Consider the following 22,705-nt stretch of genomic DNA (forward strand, 5'->3'; position numbering starts at 1 on the left):
TGCCAGGTCTCTGTGGATAAGTCTGCTGCCAATCTAATATTTTTACCATTGTACGTTACAGACTTCTTTTCCCGGGCTGTTTTCAGGATTTTCTCTTTGTCACTAAGACTTGTAGATTTTAATATTAGGTGACAGGGTGTGGACCTATTCTTATTGATTTTGAGGGGGGGTTCTCTGAACCTCCTGGATTTTGATGCTTGTTCCCTTTGCCATATTAGGGAAATTCTCTCCAATATACCTTCTGCTCCCCTCTTTCTTCTTTTCTGGAATCCCAATTATTCTAATGTTGTTTCTTCTTATGGTGTCACTTATCTCTCGAATTCTCCCCTCGTGGTCCAGTAGCTCTTTGTCCCTCTTTTGCTCACCTTCTTTATTCTGTGTCATTTGGTCTTCTATATTGCTAATTCTTTCTTCTGCCTCATTTATCCTAGCAGTGAGAGCCTCCATTTTTGATTGCACCTCATTAATAGCTTTTTTGATTTCAAGTTAGATTTTAGTTCTTTTATTTCTCCAGAAAGGACTTTTATATCTCCCAAGTGGGGTCTCTAATATCTTCCATGCCTTTTTCAAGGCTGGCTAGTACCTTGAGAATCATCATTCTGAACTCTAGATATGACATATTACCAATGTCTGTACTGATTAGGTCCCTAGTCTTCGGTACTGCCTCTTGTTCTTTTTTTTGTTGTGAATTTTTCCACCTTGTCATTTTGTCCAGATAAGAGTATATGAAGGAGCAAGTAAAATACTAAAAGGGTGGCAAAGACCCCAGGAAAATATGCTTTAACCAAATCAGAAGAGATCCCAAATCATTGAGGGAGGGGAAGGGGATAAAAAGAGGTTCAGAAAGAAAAAAAAAAAAGAAACAATTAAAAAAAGAAAACCAATAAAGAAAAAAACTATAAAAAAGAATAAAACATATATTAGATAAACTAGTTAAAAAACGTTAAAAAAGAAAAGGGTAAAAGTTAAAAAAAATTATCAGAAGAAGAGAAAAAAAGTTGAAAAAGAAAAAAAAAATTAAATTAACTGCAAGACTAAAGTATCCTGGGGAGAAAGCCATGAGTTCCGTGCTTTGCTTTCTCCTGCTCTGGAATTCTGCTGCTCTCCTTGGTATTGAAACTACACTCCTTGGTAGGTGAACTTGGTCCTGGCTGGATTTCTTGTTGATCTTCTGGGGGAGGGGACTGTTGGAGTGATTCTCAAGTGTCTTTGCCCCAGGTGGAATTGCACTGCCTTTACCAGGGGCTGGGCTGAGTAATCCACTAGGGTTTGCTTTTGGGAGCTTTTGTTCCCTGAGTTCCCTCAGAGAACAGTGCTCACCTACTCCCGTCTCCCTGGCCTCCGGCTGCGCTCCCAGCTCACGGAGCCTGCAACCTGTTTAAGGTAACCCTGAGCTGTGAGCTCACTCCTTGGCTCTGTCTCTATAGCCAGCTTCCCCGTTCTAATACCTGTAAGCTCTGTGACACTCAGACACCCCCGATCCTTCTGTGACCCTGCGGGACCTGAGGCCACGCTGACCTCGCATGGGCTTCACCCCAGGTTAGCCTCTGGAACGATGTCCCTCAGTGGAACAGACTTTTAAAAGTCCTGCTTTTGTGCTCCATTGCTCCACTGCTTGCCGGGAGCCGGCCCCTCCCCCCGCGGTCTATCTTCCCGTCGCTTTGGATTCACTTCTCCGCCAGTCCTACCTTTCAGAAAGTGGTGGATTTTCTGTTTCTAGAATTGCTGTTCTTCTCTTCGATCTCCCGTTGGATTTGTAGGTGTTTGCAATCTTTAGATAAGCTATCTAGCTGATCTCCTGCTACCTGAAGTAGTCTCAGCCCGCTACTTCTCTGCCATCTTGACTCCTCCCGGCAACCTGCTTTTAAAATCCATGTATGTCTTTCTTGATTTCATTGAAATATATTTCGGTGTTTTCTTGTAGCTTGTCAAGTTTCTTTAGAACAATTGTTAATTTTTTATCAGCTAAATCAGATTCTGTGTCTTAGAGTTCTGTCACTAAGCGATGATTATCTTTTGGTGATCACATGTTTCCTTTTTCATGTTCCAGCAGACACTTCTGCAGATCTTAACTCGTTGTCATTCAGTTGGGGATATTTTTTGGTGACCCTTCTTGTTTCTGGCATTTTCTCCAGTCTTTTATTATTTTGCCTGCTCTACATTTCTTGCTCCCTTTTGTGGACAAATTATTAAGCTTGCTTATTTTGTCTTACTCTTACAGCTAGAAAATTCTTTTTTTTTTTTTTTTTTTTTTTTTTTTTGTTGTTGTTGTTTTCTAGAAGACGATGGTGTTTCTCTTGCCTGCAGACCCTGGCTTGATTGTTGAGTGCATCCCCTGTCTAATGGAACTCACTCTTGTTGCCACAGTTATGAGTGTGTACAAGGACTCTTTCCTGAGAATATGGGGTAGTGTGTGTTTAGCACTTGTAGTGTTGGGGTACCTGTGAGCCAAGTGGGGGGAATCTTCAGGTGGGGTTCTACCAGTGGCTCATTGGCATGCTTCCTGAATACATTCCAGGAAACATGTCCATTTAATGCCCTTTGATATTCATATCTGCCTCTATCATGCCCTCTGTCTCCCTCCAGCCATGGAGTTCCCACCTCAAGATGTTACTATCAGCATCCCAAATAGCTGAAGGCAAATACTCACTTACCACTCTCCCTTTCCCTTATGATAGATGGTCTACCACTGGTTAGTTCAGTCCCACTCTGTGCCCTCTTGGGGATAAAGCAGTGTTAGCAAAGTTCCCCTTACTCTCTCCAATGTGTAAATGTGTATGTATGTGTGTGTATTTTTCCTCTAAAACAGTGCTGGACTCTCTTCCCAGGACAGTTGCACTTCTATAAAGTCTCTCTCATCTGTGGACGTCTGCCCAAGCCAGCACTGTCCATCTTTTCTCCACTGTAGCTAAGAGGGATGGAGCCAGTTTGCCAGTGCCAGCTGCTTCCACAACACATGCCAAGTTCCATCTACCCACTATCCAATACGTAGGTGGACAAGACTCCTACCAGGTTTTTTGACATATAGTGATAGATTCCACAACTCCCACAGAGGCATTTTTGTTTATGCATGGTTGTCAATTTTTAGTTGTTAAAGAGGGACAAAAAGTACAGGCAGTGTACACTACCATGATGATGATATCCTAGTCCTTAGACATGTGTGTGTGTGTGTGTGTGTGTGTATTTACATCAGGTGTCCTACTAGGGTAGACATTGTAATTTTAAAAGACATAGCCTAAGTATTGGGTATTTACCCTAAAGATACAAACGTAGTGATCCGAAGGGGCACGTGCACCCGAATGTTTATAGCAGCAATGTCTACAATAGCCAAACTATGGAAAGAACCTAGATGTCCATCAACAGACGAATGGATAAAGAAGATGTGGTATATATACACAATGGAATACTATGCAGCCATCAAAAGAAATGAAATCTTGCCATTTGCGACGACGTGGATGGAACTAGAGGGTATCATGTTTAGCGAAATAAGTCAATCAGAGAAAGACAACTATCATATGATCTCCCTGATATGAGGGAGAGGAGATGCAACATGGGGGGTCGAGGGGGTAGGAGAAGAGTAAATGAAACAAGATGGGATTGGGAGGGAGACAAACCATAAGTGACTCTTAATCTCACAAAACAAACTGAGGGTTGATGGGGGGAGGGGGGTTGGGAGAGGGGGGTGGGGTTATGGATATTGGAGAGGGTATGTGCTATGGTGAGTGCTGTGAAGTGTGTAAACCTGGCGATTCGCAGACCTGTACCCCTGGGGATAAAAATATATGTTTATAAAAAAAAATATTTTTTAAAAAGTGGAGACCAAATGTTATACTAAAAATATAATTAATCAAAACACTTAGAAATGGAAAAAAAAAGAAACAAAGACTAGATGGAGCAAATAGAAAACAAATTACAAATGGTAAGCTTAAACCCAACTATTATTAATGACATTGTGTATACATCATCTAAACACTACAATTAAGAGGCCAAGAATTTTAGACTTGATATAAAAAAAAATCCAACACCCAAATATATCCTGTCTAAAAGAAATGCTTTTTCAATAAGATGTCACAATAGGTCAAAACAAAAAGAAAAGTTATACCACAAAAACAATAATCATAAGCTCAAGTGGTTACATTAATATCCAAGAAATATTTAAAAAAGCCAGAGGAATATTTTGTAATGAAATTACATGTAAAGAATGTAAAGAAAAGTTTATTAAGAATATATAACATCACATCATACCTATTAATTTACCTACAACAGAAATTAAACTTAAATAAAGCAAAAACTATCAAAACCCAAAAAATAGACTAATTTACAATTTTAATTTGAGATTTCAAAACTACTCCCTCAGTTATTGATTAAAAAGTAGACATGAAATTAGAAAATCGGAAACTAGAAGAGCATTACAATAATCTTGAGCTAATTAACAGTATTAGAGCTGTCTACACAATAGTGGAGCTCATGTATTGTGGTGTCATGGAAAACTCACCAACATAGATTCTATATTGTGTCACGGAGCAGACGCCATATTTAAGAGTTAGGATCATACAGGGTGTTATCTCACCAACATTGAGATAAATTATAAATTGAAAACAGTAAGATATCTAAAAATCTCCACAAATTTGTAAATTACACATACCACTAAACAAACACACCTATGCACACTTGCATCACAACTCACAGTAGTGATCACAGGGAAAACCAGAAAATATTTTGAATGGGATGAAATGACATTAGGTGGAGAATGAAGCTAAATGTGCTTGGACAGAATTTTAGATCTTGAAACATCTCTAATAGAGAAGAAAGTTGTCTAAAATAAATTCAATGATCTATTCTACCATCTAAAGAAATTATATAGAGAAAAGTGAAGTAATCCAGAGTATAACGAAGTACATGATTCAAATAAAGGTGAGATCAATGAAATTTAAAATGACAGAATGTAGAATAAATAAATAAAATAAAATTTTAATCCTTTGAAAAGATGTATGAACTTGATATAACTTTGGTTGAGTTCATTTATAAAAGTAAATTTAGAGAGTGACATCAGCATCGTGGCTGCTGAGTCATCCTGTCATTCCTTTTTCTTTCCGCCCTTCTATTTACAGCTAATGGTCCATTCATATTTGGAAAAAAGTTCTGTGCAGGGCTTGCAGGGACACTTGAGATCCAGTCATCTGTGCCCCCCAAAGTGGGTGAATTGGTCAGCAGAGGAGGCAATGGGGAGAGGGGAGTGCTGGCGACCTGGTGGTGGGACAGGTGTGAGGCAGAGGAGGTGGAGAGTGAAGGCAGTGAGTTCGGCCTGGGCATTTGTTTCGCAGCTGGAGGGACCTGTTGCTCTCTCTGAAGAGAAACCACAGTGATTGGAGGAGGGAAATGAAAGGGAAGGAGGCAAAGGGCACCTAAGGAAAGTGTCTCCTGTCTTCCTACTTGGGTTCTGACAAAAGAGCAGTTCACAGACCTCTGGGATCCCCCACTGCAGAATCCCTGTAGCTGAAGGTGAGCACACTCAAAGCCCCAAGTGGTATGTACACACTCTCCCAACTCTGCCACCACGTTTTTCCTCTGCCTTTTTTTTTTTTTCCTTTTAAATGTATACACTTCACCTTAATGGGGGCGTGGCGGTGGGGCACACTGCACTGGTAAGAGAAACCAAAAACTTGTGCTGTAGCTCCACCTTCTGGAAAAAAGAGGAAGGCTCCTAATTATCAACCTGTTCAACTGTTTGTGTCAAAGTCAACAGAACCTTGCCTAAGAAGGGTTTGCTATTTCAAATGAAGTAGCAGAAACACTCACTTTTCATCAAACACTATGAAAAAAAAATCACAGTAATATAGTATCACAAAAAGAAGATGATAATTTTTTAGCCACTGAACTCAAAGATATGGAATATGGCAATAAAGAATTTAAAATAGCTGCCATGAAGAAATTCAACCTGTTACAAAAGGACTTGGGCAATAAAGTGATCTCAGGAATAAAATCAGTGAACAAAAGGAATACTAATTACCACGAGAGTGAAATTCTATAAAAGAGCTAAACAAAAATTCTGGAACTGAAGTACTCAGTGAATGAGATGAAGAGCTCATTAGAATGTACTGGTAACAGCAGATAAGAGGCAAGAGAGAGTTAGCTAGAAAATAGGAATCTAGAAATGATTCAGGTGGAAGAGGAGAGAGAATAAAGATTTCTAAAAACTGAAGAAACTCAATGAAAGCTATCAGAATCCTTAGAAAAACCAACATAACAATCAATAATGGGTGTACCAGAAGGAGATGATAAGGAGAAGGAGGCAGAGAAGTTATTTAGGAAAATAATTGTGGAGAACTTCCCAAACATGGGGAAGGAATTGTATATACAAGCCCACAAAGCTAATAGAATACCCCATTACTTCAGGGCAAAATGACTTTCTCCAAGACATATTATATTAAGACTGTCAAAGTCAATATTAAAGGCAGCCAGGAAAGGGGGGGGAGTAACCTACAAAGGATGTCCCATGAGGCTATTAGTAGATTTCTCAGCAGAAACTGAGACATGCCAAGAGACAGTGGAATGACAGTGAAAACATTGAAAGAAAAAAAAATTATCAGCCAAGAATATACCATCTGGGGGTGCCTGGGTGGCTCGGTTAAAGCCTCTGCCTTTGGCTCAGTTCATGATCCTGGAGTTCTGGGATTGAGACCCACGTAGGGCTCTCTGCTCTGCAGGGAGCCTGCTTCCTCATCTCTCTCTCTACTTGTCTCTCTGCCAACTTGTGATCTCTGTCAAATAAATAAATAAAATCTTAAAAAAAAAAGAATATACTATCTGGCAAAGTTAGTCTTTAGATATGAAGAAGAAATCAAAAGTTCCCAGGCGAACAAAATCTGAGGGAGTTCACCACCACTAATTTGTGTTACAGGAAATGTTGAAAGGAGCTCTTTAAGCTTAGATGAAAAGGTGAAATTATACAAAACACTGATTAAAGTAATGAATCGAACTCAGAAACTGTAACTCTATTTCAGAATAGTATATTAAACTCTTAGTTATTGTGTAAAGCCTAAAGAAAAAACATTAAAAATAACTATAGCTACTACAACTTGGTGATAAAATTACAACATAAAAAGAGATAATTTGTGACATCAAAAATATAAAAGGGGGAGAGTAAAAGGACGAAAGGTTTATAGGTAAATTAAGACAGATTGTTACTAGCAGAAAAAGGGTCATTTTGGTGGTGTGATGTTATGTAAACCTCATGGTAACCACAAAGCAAAATCTAGAGCAGTGACACAAAACATATAAAAAGAAGAGAATGAGAAAATCACCAGTGAAAACCACTGATATACAAAGTAAACAGAAACAGAAATGGAAAAAAAAAAAATAACCAGAAGGAAAAAGTAAAATGGCAGTAGTAAATCTTCCCCTATGTTCATCTGTTTTGTTTCTTATATTCCACATATGAGAGAAATCGTATGGTATTTGTCTTTTTCTGACTGATTTATTTCACTTAGCATAATATACTCTAGCTTCATTGATATCATTGCAAATGGGAAGATTTCATTCTTTTTGATGGCTGAGTAATATACATTACACACACACACAAACACATCCCACTTCTTTATCCATTCACCAGTTGATGGACAATTAGACTTTTTTCATTAATTTGGCTATTGTTGATAATGCATATATACACACTTTATTTGTATTTATATTTATATATTTGCTAATACATTATGATGCATTTTTCTTAAAATGCAATATGACCAAGTAGCCCTTATTCAAGAAATTTAAGATTAGTTTAATATTTGAAAATCAATCAAAATCATTTTTCACAGGGACAGATTTAAGGACTTTAAAAGATTTTATTTATTTATTTGAAAAAGAGAGAGAGCAATGATTGAGAGAGATCATGAACAAGAGACAGCATGAGTGAGTGACAGCATGTGTGTGGCAGGGGCAGAAGGAGAGGGAGAAGCAGACTCCCTGTTGAGCAGGGAGCCTGATGCTGGGCTCAATTCCAAGACCCCAGGATCATGACCTGAGCCGAAGGCTGTTGCTTAACCGACTGAGCCACCCAGGTGCCCCATACAGACTTTTAAAAATAAGCAAAATAAAGCTAATAACATAACTAAGAGACTTAATATCTTTCCACAAAGATTAAGACTAAAGAAAGGAAATCCATTCTCACCAGTTTTTTTTTAAGATTTTATTTATTCATTTGACAGACAGATCACAAGTAGGCAGAGAGGCAGGCAGAGAGAGAGGAGGGGAAGCAGGCTCCCTGCTGAGCAGAGAGCCGGATGTGGGGCTCAATCCCAGGACCCTGAGATCATGACCTGATCTGAAGGCAGACACTTATCTGACTGAGCTACCCAGGTGCCCCAACAACATTGTCTTTTAAGTACTATCAAAAACTGAATAATAGCAAAACTCACTTTGAATATGAAGCCTATTCTTTTGCTTTGCTTTCATAGTCCTCCCCCATGGAGAAAAATGAACTCAATAATCAACTCAAAATATCAACTCCTCTTTTAAAAAAAAAATTGAAGTATTGGCCTTGCTGCTTCTAACTTACTAAAATCCCATTTTTTCTTCAAATAGGAGTGTGCTTCATTTCCACTGGAGAAAACCCAAGTTAGAGGAATACATCTATTCATTCTTTTAATGTATGTGATATTGAGTGCTGATTATGTACTAGCCACTGTGGATTCAAAAACCTCGTGTCCTCACATCAGTGGGTGGTGTCACATACACCAGATGATTGTCATGCACACGGTAACTGCCATGACAAAGATACATGCACCAGCTTTGTGAAAAATGGTGACTCAAGCCTTTGGACATGGAAGGTGTACAGTGAAGCCTTCCTGTATGGACTATCACTTAAGTGGTAATGTCAGAAGTAGATACCAGCAGTAAAAAAAAAGAAGGGACACTTAACACAAAGAAGATTTAAAAAAAAATTGAAAAGTGAACTCTACTCCATCATCTCTTCTACAGACTCTGAAGTCTGTCTGTTAAATTCAGTGTTTTGGAAACTCATTATGACCTTGGTAAAGATTCTTTTCTTTTAAGTTAGTATATTTATTTTACTCTGACAGAATAGAATCATTCCTACAATTGCATATATTTGGGAGATTCTATCATGTCATCCTTGAGGAAAAAATAAGTATAAATCTCATCTTTAGATGTCCCTTGAAAATTAAAGGCATTGACCATTATGTATCATTTTTTCCTCTCCCTCCCTTTTTAGTAACAGAATTCCATATGAAAAAATAGAGAGCAGAACATAAACTTTGTTTAAAGTCTATTTAAAAAAATGCACCTCTCCATTTGCTTTATCCCAATATAGGTCACTTTTTCAGTACTGTGGAACTCTCCAGTCTGAACTAAGATTAACTGAGGTACTCCCTTGTTCTCATTCCATACTGAACATCCATGAGTTTGCTTTTGCCAACTCTCACACAATTTCAAGATGATTATATTGTCTGGTGTTGTGTATTGCAGAGAAAAGAGATACATGATTACATTTTTTTTCAGGTTAGCAATCAATGCAATTGTCATTCTTTTCGGTAGGTATCATTATCCTACATGGTAAACTCACAGAACTTATCTATGAGAACCACAGCGATGATCATAGAAATAAGCGAATATAGTTTATTATCAATTTCACCATCACAAAAGATTTTCTTGTCAATGAACATTTGAATTCTGGGTGTTATAATAGGTGTGAGGAGAAATTAGTAGCATGATAAAAATCAAATGGGTTTCAAGGACAGATGGTGTAATTTTCAAATAACTTGCATCAATATTATTGTGTATTTGAGGGGTTTTGTCCCTTATTCATCCTCTTCTTTCCCCCATTTCTCTCTATATTCTTTAAGCATTGGTTCTGTCCTTGATTGTCAAGTGATGCACCGATTACCTCAGGCTTCTTTTGCTGATCTGTTCCTTGATTCATGCACATTGACATTCCATGAGTTTAACTTTTCTGAATGTTCATTGCATTCCATGGAGCTGATCTAAAAATCGAACACAATACTAACTAAAGAGAAAGGGTCTACTATCAACCAGTGATAAGTCTCACTTTCCATGTGATTTGTTCCTAATTAACAGTGGCCCCCTGGAAACAATGTCTATCTCTGCTGTGATCATTTAATAAGAAATTAAGCTATTGTGCAGTGCAACATTAGGATCATTATTTTGTTTGTGTGAGAGTAGACTTTTAGTGTCCTCGGTTCTATTGCATGACCTCCCGTAAGTCACTTGATGAGTCCTTGTCTAACTTCCCCCAAGTAAGCTGTGCTGATGTAAATCTCTGGAAAACCCTCTGCATCCACATCCACCTTCCAGGTTTCCTTTGCTCCTCCCCAACCTGGCTAAGCCTACTCTTTCTCTATAGCAACTTACTATACTTTATTTACCCTGTCATTGTATTTGTCCTATGGAACCATAGGGAAATTCTCCTTACTTACTTTTCTTTTATCCTCAAAGAGTTTACTTAACAACCCCAGGCAAGGACCTGTCTGGCTCACTTGTGTAGCTAGAGGAGTGTGAGGACATAAATGCTGCTCAGTGAATAAAAACTGAACTGAAAACTCAGAAAGAAGTCAGAGATGTTCTGGATACACACACACACACACACACACACACACACGTATATATGTATATACACACACACACACACACGTATATATGTATATATATACACACACACACACACACACACACACATATATAAACATATATATGTTTATATACAAACAGTGTTAACTTAGGACAATTAACTAACATAAAAAGAATGTGCTATGAAATATCTATTTTAAGATTTTATTTTTAAGTAATCTCTATATCCAAGGTGGGGCTTGAACTTACAAACCTGAGATCAAGAGTTGCATGCCCTACTGACTGAGTCAGCCAGGTACCTCAAAAAGGATAGACTAACTAAAAAAAAATTCAAAGAATCATTAGACATATTTCAATAATATCCAATACTATTCAAGCATAAGTGACTACATGATTATCAAGCATTTATCATCCTATCGGTTGACAGTAAAAGTTAGAATAATGATAGTTTCATTTCTTATATATTTTTTCGAGCCCAGCTATAATACTTTTGGAAGGCAGAGAGAATTCTCTCCATTTATAGAATGAGTGAAAAGAAGCCTGCCTGATAGATAACCTAATTTTACACATTGAGTGAATGCTGATATTGGAATTCTGATGACACTGTCCCTATTCTTTCTACTTCACTAATTTGGGAAAACAAAAACCAAAAAAAACAACAACAAAAAAAAAAAAAAGAGAGAGGGAAAGGAAAGAAAAGAAGTGAAAGTAAGCCTACCCTGGAACATGATTTTAAATTAAAAAAAAAAAAAAAGGAAACATTTTAAAATAGGTTAGGAGAATGAAAAGCAGGTGATGACATATATTATAGTTGTGTATATTATGATTATGATTAGTAAGGTCATACTTTAAAAAATGTGTCTGTTAGAAAAATTACAATTTCAAATTGTGTGTAAATGGGTTTGAAAGTGATTTTGCCTGAAATAAATAATGTTATCTCATCTTGGTCCATAGAGACTCAACAAGGTTGGAGGGCAAGCAATGAAGGGCATAAGTATTATTTTGAATCTGTAAGAAATCTCTTTCTAAAGTTCCTGTAAATGACTATTTTTAGGTACTTAATGACACTGAAAAGAAAATAGAAATACTGCACAATCGGGGTGCCTACGTGGCTCAGTTTGTTAATCATCTGACTGTTTTGGCTCAGGACTTGATTTCAGGGGCCTGGTGAGATTGAACCCTGGCAATCTCTGAACTCAGGGAGTCTGCTAGAGATGTTCTCTCCTTCTCTGTCTTCTTCTCCCTCCGCTCCTCCATCTGCTCTCCCACTTGTGTGAGTTCTGTCTCTCCCTCTCTCTCTCTTAAATAACTAAATAAAACCTTAAAAAAAGAGAAATATTGCACAATTTATACACAAAATAGTTTAAAATGACTACCTATATAGTCTAAAATATTTTTAATACTATTTTGCATGCCATATTTATCTCAGTAAATTATTATTCATTTTAGGGATATTCATCTGGAAGATCTTATCCCTTATTTACCCTTTGGTTAATTTTCTTTTAAAGATTTTATTTATTTATCTGACAGAGAGCTCATAAGTAGGCAGAGAGGCAGGCAGAGAGAGAGGAGGAAGCAGGCTCCCTGCTGAGCAGAGAGCCCCATGCCGGGGCTCGATCCCAGGACCCTGAGATCACGACCTGAGCCAAGGGCAGGCACTTAACTGACTGAGCCACCCAGGCGCCCCCCCTTTGGTTAATTTTTAATTTATTGATAAATGGTCACGCTAATTTGGAAGTACAAAACCATTAGATACCAAATTCCTTAGCACTAGTGAGCACATGGTGACAATGAATCCAAGTGGATGGGATAGCTTTCTTAGCTAGAGTTTTAAAAGATTCCTTAGTTTAGTGCAAACACTTATCAAGGATAAAATTAATAATGAATGCAAGTCGTAATCAACAGACATAATTGACATTTGACTTGTTTAATAAAAGACTTTCATAGAAAATGACTCATTATTAACATAATTAGCACATTACCATTATTGTAATAATTATAATGATTACTATTTAAAGTGGAAAATGATGTAGTATAATGAATAATAACAAAATGAGAGAAAGAGATCAGTGTTGTGTAATCAGGGAAAGTTTAAAATAAACATGGCTAGAGTAAGATATGGAAAATCAAGAATTCTAAATTGAGTTAATAACTAGTATTTAATAAATGTTTTCTAACTGCTTTTTGTATACTAATTACATTATCATAACCATCACATAAGATAAGTGACATTTATTCCCATTTTAGGAATGATGAAACCGAAGTGTGGGTGTGTGGGACCCAGTTTCTGGGCCTCCCAGCTCTTCTCAGTTCCATTCTCCCCATGAGCTACAGATTCCTGTCCAGAGTAGCCTCTGTGACATCATGTGGCCTTCCTGCCTTGGAAAAGCCAAGTTGCTGGTTGTTTTATTAGTTATATAATACCTGTGGTTGCTAGAGGCAAGAAGATCTAAAAAGCTAATTGGTCATATAGGATATTGAATATAGATTTTCTCTTTGGTGTCCAAGGACAAGGACCATTGTATTTTCAGTTTAATTAAATTTGGCTTTATCTCCATCCACCAGATTGATACGAAATCTTAGACTTGCCCCATCAAGTCCTCAAAGGAGGCTACATTCAGGGAGGATTTAGAGAACCTCCCAACTCTATACAGATTTTTTCCCTCCCTTTCCTCCTTCCCTTTCTTTTTTTCTTCCTCCTTACTTTTTTTTAAGCAGAGAAAAGAAAGGACTAAGTATCATGGTGAAGAGAGAGGGAGAAAACCCAGAGAGGCTTTTTTTTTTTTTAACTAATTAATGTATTTGAGAGAGAGAGAAACAGCACCTGCATGTGTGCAGAGGGGGAGGGAGAGGGAGAGAGAATCTGGAGAGACTCCCTGCTGAGCAAGGAGCTGGAGGTGGGGTTCCTGATCTGAGGACCCCAAAATCATGACCTGAGCCAAAATCAAGAGTCATATGCTTAACCCACTGAGCCACCCAGGTACCCCCAAGTGAGGTTGTTTTTAAGTACATACAAATAGGTGTGTGGTAGGTCCTAACATATTTAAACTGACTCTTATAATATGTATGGGATGTCCCGGAAACTGGGAAGACCCACAAAAACTCATGCCCAACAAGAGACTAAGGCCTGAGGAAAAGAGGCTCAGCATCACAACTGGTACACTAGTCAGGCTGTGGTCTGTGGGTGCTGAGATGGGAAGCACTAGAAGGAAATAATGCAGGGCTATTTTATTAAGATACAAACAACACTGTTTAGATATACTGCACAGCAGGAAAGAAAGAAGATGTGTCCCCCACCTCCCTGGGATTATTGCCAGGACTATTCACTGAAGATGAGAGTGGGGGGCTTCTTGCTCAGCAGGGTTTGTCAGAGATGTCTGACAAAGGGGATGGGCTTGGAAACAGAGAAATGATCGAGGTGCAGGGCTGCTCGGGAGCAACACTGCTGTCAGGGAATGAGGGTCTCCTGGAGGCAGTAGCTCTCTGCACCATGGGCCTCAGGGAATTAGAACCTAATTCCAGCTGGCTTCAGGTCCTCCTGGATAAGTTCCGTCTATATGTGCTGGTGTTTCTGGGAGATTAGAAAAACTTTTTGGAAATCTTGGATACATGTTGGGGCAAAATCTAGTGGAATTCAAGTTACTTGAAATATGAAAGTAATTATACCCATGAATGGGTGAGGCCTAGAAAAATTCAAGTATGTGTTTATGGATCTATATTTATAGGCTCACCCACACACAAAGAGGTTAGAAATGCTGGCAGAGGCAACTGTCTACAAATTAAGAAGCAAGAAATATTAAGGCATTGTTGTTCCAGAAAGTTCAAATTTTCCATATAAATGAATAAAATTTGCAATACAAATGGTAATCAGTTAGTTAGCTACTATACAAGTTGCATGTATTATCATAAATGCAAAAGAAGGATTTAATGATTCATAAAAAATGAGAGAGGCTAATACATCCAGAGAAAGAATCCTGTAGATGGAGCAGCTATGCCAAAAAGATCAAACTATTTTTTTTTGCAATTTTATACTCTATGATGATGATTACAATTTATATTAAATAACTCAGACCTAAATTGTTTTAATGAATATGTAAAACAGTCAATTTTATTTTGTAATTTCAGTGCAATTGGAGTTGGCATTGTGGACTTAATGAAGGTAGTTTGTTACCAGGGTCACTAAAACCTGGAGGTGGGAAAGCCTACTTTTACTGAGATTTTACTGAGAAAATGTTATAATGGACTGGTGACATGCAATTCAAACTGCACACAGCTAATGAAGAAACACTAAGAAAATGTGCTTGGGAAAAGCAACATTAAAATGAGAATGCTATTGATTCATTACACTAACATGTGTATTATATTTTTAGAGGCAATAGCTTTATTTTGAGAAACAGAATATTTTAACACTTTCTATAATATGTATAATCTCCTTTCACTTGCTTGGTGCTGACCATCTTCTCTGACACTTTGAATCCCAATACTCACATGAAAAAAAAATTTTATTTTTTAAAATTTTAAAGATTTTTATTTTAATTCCAGTTGTTAACATACAGTGTAATATTAGTTTCAGGTATACAATATAGTGATTCAACACTTCCCATACATCATAGCGCTCATCATAGCAAGCAAGCATCTCTTAATACCCATCCCTTATTTACCTCATCCTCCACCCACTTCCCCTCTGATAACCATCAGTTTGTTCTCTACACTTAAGAGTCTGTTTCTTGGTTTTCCTCTCTCTCTCTCTCACTTTTGTCCCTTTGCTCATTTGTTTTGTTCCTTAAATTCCATATCTGAGGGAGATCATATGGTACTTGTCTTTCTCTGGCCCATTTCACTTAGCATTACACTTTCTAGCTCCATCCATGTCATCACAAATGACAATATCTCATTCTTTTTTATGGCTGAGTAATATTCCATTGCATATATACTGCATCTTCTTTATCCATTCACCAGTTGATGGACCTGTAGGCTGCTCCCATAATCTGGCTATTGCAGATAATACAGCAAATGGTATTGGGAAAACTGGACAGCAACATGTGAAAGAATGAAAATGAATCACTTTCTTTTACCAAACATAAAAATAAAGTCAATATGGATTAAAGACCTGAATGTAAGACAGGAAACCATAAATCTCCTGGAAGAGAACACAGACAGTAACCTCTTTGACACTGACCATAGCAACTTCTTTCTAGATATGTCTCCTAATGCAAAAGAAACAAAAGCAAAAATAAACTGTTGGGACTTCAACAAGATAAAGAACAAACAAACAACAAACAAAAAAACCTTCTGAATAGTGAGGGAAACAATCAACGGAACAAAAGGGAACCTATGGAGTGGGAGAAGAAATTTGAAAATGGCATACCTGATAAAGGGTCAGTACCCCCAAAATATAAAGAACTTATAGAACTCAACCCTCTAAAGCAAATAAATATTCAGTTAAAAAATAGGCAGAAGATGGGGCACCTGGGTGGCTCAGTGGGTTAAAGCCTCTGCCTTCAGCTCAGGTCATGATCCCAGGGTCCTGGGATGGAGCCCTGCATCGGGCTCTCTGCTCAGCGGAGAGCCTGCTTTCCCCTCTCTCTCTGCCTGCCTCTCTGCCTACTTGTGATCTCTGTCTGTCAAATAAATAAATAAAGTCTTTAAAAAAATAGGCAGAAGACATAGATATACATTTTTTTAAAGAAGACATACAGATGACCAACTGACACTTGAAAAGATGTTCAATATCACTGATCATCAGGGAAATACAAATCAAAACTACAATAAGGTATCACCTCACACCTGTCAGAATGGCTAAAATCAGCAACACAAGAGACAACGGATGTTGGCTAGGATGTGGAGAAAAAGGAACTCTCTTACATTGTTAGTGGGAATCCAAACTGGTGTAATAACTTCAGAAAAGAAAAGAAACAGCATGGAGGGTCCTCAAAAAGTTAAAAATAGAACTACCTTATGATCCAACAGTTGCATTAGTAAGTATTTACCCAAAAAATACAAAAATACTAATTTTAAGGAAAAAAAAATCTTTAATCTGAAGGGTGAAAGATCATGGCAAAAAATGAACCTAAAGGGAAAAATTACTTGATGTTTCATTGCTACATCATGACATGGGCATTTCACACTTATTAAATTAATATACATATATATATATTGCTGAAAGAGATAAATCAGACCCAAATTAAATGAGCTCAACTAAGTGAAAACTATCACTGATAGTTTTAGGCAGTCTTATTATATATTTGGCCTGAGATATTAACATCCACTCAAAGTTTCCAAATAATTTTTTATAAATCAAAAATGTCTTGTAAGTCAAGATGTTAAACATGATTTAACTGTTATTTAGCATGGTTTAAAAGAAAGATTGGTCAGTGCCAAAGATATTCAATATACAAGTCATTCATTATTTTAACCATCTATGTTTATCCACATAATGACTTTGCTAACATTTTAATTTCTGCTTTTGTGTTTCAAGGACTATTAGAATAGCAGTGTACCATGAACAGACACATGGAGTGACATGACAAAAAAAGTAGAGTATTTCCAAATTCATGTTCACAGTGTTGTGAAAATCTAATTTCAACCTTGAGATAAATAAAATATTTTTATTTAAGGATTGGAATATTCGTGTTAATTTCATAAATATACTCTCCCATAATGATAGCTCTAAATTTCTTACACCTTTAACATTAATCCTGGGAAAATTAATTTTGTAATATTTACCTGTTTGTAGATACATAATATTGCAAATATAATTCAACCAGGATGTATTGAATTTCCACAGATTTCTGCTTGGATAAATGACCCAAATGGGGTGCAATGAGGATATAAAAATGAAAAAGATTCTACCTCTGCCTTCTAGGAAGTCATAAGAAAAATTTCTTCTATTCTATTCTATCATCTATTAAAATACATTATGTGTACATGTACATACACACACTTAAACCTGAAATATGTATCTATTTACTCATACACTTTGACACATATTGTCAAATTTATGCTTAGAATGTGCATACACACATATGCTTTCTTTGAAAGTCATTATCTCATTTGATTCTCCAAACAACTCTCTAAAAAAAATGAATATAGCTATTATCATCTTATTTCCATTGTATAGATTAAAGAAACCTCAAGGTGAAATGTTATTTAAGTTCACATGGTGTCAAGGGTGCCTGGGTGTCTCAGTCATTAAGCGTCTGCTTTGGCTCAGGTCATGATCCTAGGGTCCTGGAAATGAGCCCCACATTGGGCTCCCTTCTCAACAAGGACACGGCTTCTCCCTCTCCTGCTCCCCCTGCTTATGCGCTCTCTCTCTCTCTCTCTCTGTGTCAAATAAATACATAAAATCCTTAAAAAAAGAAGATAGTTCACGTGGTGTGTGAGTTTGCTAAGGCTGCCATAACAAGATACCAAAACCTGAGTGGCTTCAAACAACAGAATTTATTGTCTCAGTTTGGGGGAAAGAAATCTGGAATCAAGATGTGAGCGGGACCATGCTCCCTTGGAAACTTGGAGGGGAAGAATCCTTCTATGTGTTTTCCTAGTTTCAGCTGGTTTGCTGTCAATTGCTGGTATGCCTTGGCTTAAACATGCATCACTCCATCCTCTCTCTTCATTTCATATGGCCTTCTTCCCTTTGTGTGTGTCTGTGCCTAAATTTCCTTTTTTTATAAGGACAACAGTCATACTGGATTATTGTTCACACTAATGAACTCATTTTAACTTGATTAACTCTGTAAAGACCCTGTCTCCAAATCAAGTCACATTCTAAGGTACTAGGAGTTGGGACTTCTAAATATTTTATTGGAGTACCTGATTCAGCCCATAACATGGCAAGTAGTCAAGCTGAAGCAGAGCTCAAGTCTCTTGCCTCCCAGTCTCAAACTTGTGTGTAAACTCTCAAAATCAATATACTCCTGTTACTGATGTGGCTTGCAGTATCTGTCAGAAATACCAAACAATTGTTAGATAGGATACCTGAGTGGCACTAAATTTGATAGATAATTGTATGAACTACCCAACAATCAACTGTAAATAAAAAAAATCCTTAAATGTCTTCTCATTCAATCCCATGTAGTAAAAAAACACTTGGCTATAAAATAGCAAAAATCATGCCAGAATGTCCCACCACTTGTACAGATACCTTTCCATAAGTTCTGACCCTATCTCTCAAATAAATAGCCCACACATAATAAATTCTGCATATGAGAGGATTGAATATTCATTTTAAATTTTATATAACATCTTTTATAAGATGGAAAGCTATCCTTTTTTTCTAAAAAATTCAAGAGATAAAATCTCCAGCACTTTAAGATCCTAAGAAGCAAATTCTGAGAAATGCATGTAGTTATCACTTCAAGATACTGAGACAAAGATAATGCTTCTAAAAACCTACCCCTAGAAAACAATCTGGGTCTGCTAAATATCCCACCGGAAAAGACTGTAAGGATTCCTTTGTTGAACTTTTATTTTATTTCAGATTCATGCTGTTGCTGTATATCTGCAGAGGGGTCAAGCTGTTTAGTTCCCTGGTTTCAAAAATCAAACCTTGGTTAATACCTGAAGAGGATACAATAATGCACATTAGATGAGTAAAATTTTGTTTCTGCTTTAATTTACAAGGCTTAGCATGTGTTGATTTTAATTTGTTAAATCTTGGTCAAAGCTTTATTCTTATAAAAATATGTAAAACTATATGTGCATTTCCAAATATCTTGCATTCTGTAATGCATACCTGTTTGTGTGGAGTGTGCAGACCCAGGCAGACATTGAAAACAGCCACTATTAATGCTTTAACATGTAACTATCCCTTGTAACAGACATATCAAATGGAATTTAATTTCTTTGCTAATTTTATTTTCTTTGCCCAGACATCACCCTGATTTAAATCTTTAACAAATGCATAGACAGTGTTCAGAGTAGTGTAATAAGATGTCTGGCAAACAGAATAGAACCAGAACTGCATCTGATAAAAAAGAAAAAGGAAAGAAGGACAATTGTTTAGTTGGTGTAAAGTGTTTTGGCATAAACAGTTAAACAAAAATGAATCATAAAATGTTTTACAACCTTTATTCCTAAATGTTAATAGTGCTCAATAATTATATCCTGTTCTATTTTTAGCCATTCTATTTTTAGCTTCACGTTACTACTCTCAAAATCATAAGGGTTACAGAACAATGTAACTAATGCAATATATCTCAGACTTCTGCTTAGTGTTTAGAAGAAGAAAATGTCTCATTCCTTATGCTTCTAGATTGTCATTAGCCACCCTGTTGGAATCCATCCTTATTTTGTTCAGTTATTCACACAAGTGGATCACTCCTTCTTTCCATGGTTGCTAGAGATTTTCAGGAGTGAGGATACTACTAGACACAAATCACCAGCCATTTAGAACTAATTTCTCAAAGTGTTAGTATTATCTGTGCCCTTTTTCTGAATCATACTATAGATGCAGATCTAAGTAAATTCAGGGAATTAGATAAAGCCTGATGCATAATTACTCCTAGGTTTATAAAGTTATAAATGTAAGAAACATAACCAGACAACATTTACTGTGTATCTAATACATGCTACAGTACTAGAAATTTTAACACACTTTATGTAATTTTTGCAGCAGATATTATAAGAGAGTATTTTTATCATTCTTTTCTGGCTGAAGAAATTGAAGTTTCAGCAACTATAAGTAATTCCTAAAAACCAATTAGCTGTGTAACTCTTGATTTGAACTAGACTGTCTCTGGCGCCCAATCTGGGCTGGTTACATCCTGTCAAAAGCCTGTAATGAAACACACTTATCTTAGGTATAAAAAAGAAAATAGTTGGGTAGCAGTATGTTTTGGATGGGCAATTTGAAGCTAGAAATCTAGGTATAAATGGGTTATACCTCTCCAACCTCACATCACGCTGTTCCTCTACACTGACACTGCAAGTTGGCAAAAATACTCATCCACTGTCCCCAAGATATAAGAATTGTTATAACTTTCTAGTGCCTTTACTCACACCAGTTTCCCCTAATTGAAGTCCTCTCATTCTCATTTATAGATCACTTACCCTTCTTTAAATAGCCAATTCGTATGCTTTTTGTTCTTTTATTTTTTCCAACAATTTTATTGCCACAACCGCTGTTTTTGTGAAATTGGAAGCTGGTTTCCATTCTGGTGGTAGTGTCCATGGACACTGTATTAGTTAGGTGTGCTGTGCCATTAGTATTGTGTGTTTTATCATTTCATCATCTATGGTTATGAACCGCTTTCTCTAAACCCATTCAAAATATAAACTGTTCTCCATGTAATATATCCATCCATAATGAAAACATTAATAAGGTAATATGTTCTATTGTAATATGTTCTATTGTCTTACCATATGTGTTAGGGATTTGGAAATAAACAGAACCTTACCCCTGCCCATAAGCTGTTCTCAGGCTCACACCATGAGCTTGTCCTAACAAATATATAAACACCATAGGATAAACACCATAGATGGATATACAGAAAGTGACTTGTTAATTATACCTAAAAGAATAAGACATATTTTAATTTAAAAGGTTTGTTTTTAAGTAAGAACAGCTCTCTAGGTATGATGTGATTGGAAAAATATTGTAAACAAAGAATTTCAAGTGATGTGGATCACAAGAAGCTGCCACATATTTTACTCTGAGCATGAAAATGCTATTTGTTGGTATGAAGTTATAATGGTTCTGCTTGTTGGAGGGATAAATGAAGATCCAAGGACTAAATGGGAAATACACATAAAGTACTTTGTACGTGGCACTAAGTAAATGTTAAAAAAATGTTTTACCATTTGCCTTTGCTATTATTATTATTATTATTATTATTATAAGTATTTGGTATTCACAAAGATATATTTTGTCTCTCAGGTGAGTGTTAACAGGAAGGTATCAAGAACATGGTGGTATGAATTTAGAAGAGAATCCACATAATTTATAAGCACCAAAGTATAACTTAATAAGCATAATTTTATAAGCATCAAATTATGTCCCTGTCAAGAGTCATTTTTAATAATCCAAAAGAGCATATAAGTGAATCTGTAATATTTTTTCTATTGTAAAAAACATAATAAATTTACCATCTTAACCATTTTAAGTACATTGTACAGTAGTGTTAACTATATATGAATACTATTGTGCAACAAACCTCTAGAATTTTCAACTTGCAAAACTGAAGTTGCTATTTACACCTTTTCCGAGGCTCAGGACATCTCCATCCTACTTTTTACTTCTAACAGTTTGACTAATTTAGATGCCTCATTTACATACAATCACACAGTATTTCCCCTTTGGATCTAGTTTATTTCACTTAGAATAATGTCCTCAAGTTCCATCCATGTTGTAACACATGATAGTATTTTCTTCATTTTAAAATTTTTTTTTATTTTTTTCATTATTATTTTTTAAATTTTTAATTTTTTATTTCTTTTCAGCATAACAGTATTCATTGTTTTTGCACCCAGTGCTTGATGCAATCCGTGCCCTCTCTAATACCACCACCTGGTTCCCCCAACCTCCCACCCTCCGCTCCTTCAAAACCCTCAGATTGTTTTTCAGAGTCCATAGTCTCTCGTGGTTCACCTCCCCTTCCAATTTCCCTCAACTCCCTTCTTCTCTCCATCTCCCCTTGTTCTCCATGTTATTTGTTATGCTCCACAAATAAGTGAAACCATATGATAATTGACTCTCTCTGCTTGACTTATTTCACTCAGCATAATCTCTTCCAGTCCCGTCCATGTTGCTACAAAAGTTGGGTATTCATGTTTCTGATGGAGGCATAATACTCCATAGCGTATATGGACCACATCTTCCTTATCCATTTGTCTGTTGAAGGGCATTTTGGTTCTTTCCACAGTTTGGCAACCGTGACCATTGCTGCTATAAACATTGGGGTACAGATGCCCTTCTTTTCACTACATCTGTATCTTTGGGGTAAATACCCAGTAGTGCAATGGCAGGGTCATAGGGAAGCTCTATTTTTAATTTCTTGAGGAATCTCCACACTGTTTTCCAAAGTGGCTGCACCAACTTGCATTCCCACCAACAGTGTAAGAGGGTTCCCCTTTCTCCACATCCCCTCCAACACACGTTGTT

Source organism: Lutra lutra, chromosome 4, assembly GCF_902655055.1.
Source record: "Lutra lutra chromosome 4, mLutLut1.2, whole genome shotgun sequence".
In the NCBI taxonomy this organism is placed as follows: Eukaryota; Metazoa; Chordata; class Mammalia; order Carnivora; family Mustelidae; genus Lutra; species Lutra lutra.